Below are 2,860 nucleotides of genomic sequence, written 5' to 3'. Positions count from 1 at the left end.
TTTTTTTGTGTTCTGGGTCCTTTGGAGGAAAGTGTACCAAGTTTCTTAGTGGAAGTCCTTGAGGAAGCCAGGCCCCTGAGTGTTCCTGTGCCTGTGCTCACTACAATGAGCTCTCCTTCTGTTGAGTGTGGGACTCTTAGAACTGTGTGGACGTTCAGTGAGGAAAAGGGGTTTTGCTCGGCTTCTGGTCCTCTCATCTTTCTGCTGGGCTTAAGGCAGCAGAAAAGGCTGACCCCAGATGAGCCTTCAGAGAGACAATGATAGAGTAGTTTTGGGTGGGAGCAGTATCTGGCCACACACCTCCCAGCTCTGTTCCTCTGGGGCCTTGGATGCTAATTGTCACCCTGTCCTGTTCTCTGAAATGATGTGTCCCCACTGAGTGGCTAGGGAGAGAGAAGAGAGACTTCAGCCCATGGTGGATGAACTGGAGAGGCCGCATACCAGGCCTCGCAGCTCCTAGCAAGGGGCATCCTCATGGCTGCAGGTTTCTCTTGGGCAAAACTGGGTGCCAACTCTTCCTTTCTTCTTGTCTCCTCCCCTGCTCTCTCTGCCTTGTACCCCCTCTGTTTACTCATTTCTATTTGACTTCTGCCATGCCTCTTTGACTTTCAGAAGAAAGTGGCTTATGTGGGCATGGCTTATCCCAGACAGTGGTGGCATTTTGGAGAAAAGGCCCCAGATTCTATGAGGGAAGACTGGGGGCCACCCAGTGCCCTGCAGAAGGCAGCCTTTGGGAATGTGTCCTATTTGGGTAAGGATGTGGATTTGGGGGAGTGGGTTGGCCTAATTCCAGATACACAGCTCCTCAGGTGAGTGGTCTGTTTCCAGCCATGGATTCCTGTTGCAGAAAGGCCTTACCTGAGCCTACCCTCTTTCTGCAGGAGTGGGGAGAGGGAGGGCTAGCCTAGGAGATCTGTTAGTGTTTAAATTGGCCCAAAGGTTTTACTCTGGAACCCAGATGCCCACACATCTCCCATCTGCCTACTGTACACACCTGTGTACACCTGACTGATGTATTCCCAGACGTGACCTCAGATTACAGGCAGGAAGTGAGTGCCACCTGCTGGCTGGACCTGTTGCACCTGAGGCAACTCTTCTGCCCCAGTGCTGAGGCCAGCTCTGGGTTCTCCTGGGAGTGGCTACCATGGGTGTATCTTGGGATCCCAGGGTTGCTGGGGAGCTTCTCCCATTTAGGTACCTACACCACTTAATGTAGAATCTGAATCAGATGAGAGACTGACACTATTTTTTGTTTTATTTTTTAAAAGATTTTATTTATTTATTTGACAGATCACAAGTAGGCAGAGAGGCAGGCAGAGAGGGGGAAGCAGCCTCCCCGCTGAGCAGAGAATGTGACACAGTAATGAATGGTGTGTTGAAAGGAACGTGGAGTGGATTAATGACTGTGACTGGGAAGCCCCATCTGAGCCAGAGCCTAGGCAGCATGGAGTGGGGCCACCAGGACATCCAGAACTTTGACTTGGTAGAGGGGACCAGTGCATGGACCTTGGGGCTCTACTTTGTCCCAGTGATGAAGAACAGAATTTTATTTTGTTTTTAAAGATTTTATTATTTTTATATTTTAAAGATTTTATTTATTTATTTGACAGAGTAAGAGAACAGCAGAGGGAGAGGGAAAAGCAGGCTCTCCACTGAGCAGGGAGCCTGAGGTGGGCTCCATCTCAGGACCCTGGGATCATGACCTGAGCCAAAGGCAGACACTTAACTGACTGGGCCACACAGGTGTCCCTAAAGATTTTATTTTATTTAAAGATTTTATTTATTTATTTGACTGAGAGAGAGATCACAAGAAGGCAGAGAGGCAAGCAGAGAGAGGTGTGTGTGTAGGGGGCGGGGAAGCAGGCTCCGGCAGAGCAGAGAGCCTGATGCGGGGCTCCATCCCAGGACCCTGAGACCATGACCTTAGCTAAAGGCAGAGGCTTAACTCACTGAGCCACCAGGCACCCCTAAAGATTTTTTTTTTTTTAAAGATTTATTTATTTATTTGTCAGATTGAGAGGGAGAGAGAGTGAGCACAGGCAGACAGAATGGCAGGCAGAGGCAGAGAGAGAAGCAGGCTCCCTGCTCAGCAAGGAGCCCGATGTGGGACTTGATCCCAGGACGCTGGGATCATGACCTGAGCCGAAGGCAGCCGCTTAACCAACTGAGCCACCCAGGCGTCCCAAGATTTTGTTTTTAAGTCCTCTTTACACTCAATGTGGGACCTAAAGTCATATGCTTGAGATCAAGAGTTGTGTACTCCATTGACTGAGCCAGCCAAGCAGCCCAAGAACAGAATGTTTAATGAGAGCATCTGCAGCTCACCTTATGAGGGGATGTTTGAAGGGATGACATCACAGTGGACCTGTGGACGTCCTTGCTGCCCCACAGGGCAGTCAGCCAGCTGGAGTCAGAAGTGGATCTGGTGGAGCTGCCACAAAGTTTGAGTATGGGCAGGTCTGAGAAGGAGTGCAGTGGCCTCACTGTCTCATTGGTGGATGTGTGAAGAGCTGGAGTGGCACACTGTGGTGTAGGCCCCATTGGCTGTGGGGAAGCCTATGTATGTGAGTCCTGCATGACATATGTGTTCCTGTCTTCCAGCAGAGACTCTTGGACTATGAGAATGGTGACTTGGTTATCAAGAAGAGCCTTGTTGCTTCCTCAGTACACTGCCATTCCCATTTAAGAACATGAAGTTGGACTCTAGTCAAAGCACTTTCTGGTCCTGGCATTGGTGATGCCATCAGAATTTCCATCCTGGATTTAGACAGGGAAGGGTGAGGTCAGAAATATCCTGTGTGTGATCCTTTCCATCAAAGATGAGCAGTTTTATTGATCAGGCAATGGATTGGGAACTATT

Source organism: Mustela putorius, unplaced genomic scaffold, assembly GCF_011764305.1.
Source record: "Mustela putorius furo isolate JIRA1106 unplaced genomic scaffold, ASM1176430v1.1 tig00000196_pilon_pilon_pilon, whole genome shotgun sequence".
Taxonomy (NCBI): Eukaryota; Metazoa; Chordata; class Mammalia; order Carnivora; family Mustelidae; genus Mustela; species Mustela putorius.
Note: the sequence above shows the minus strand (reverse complement) of the source record.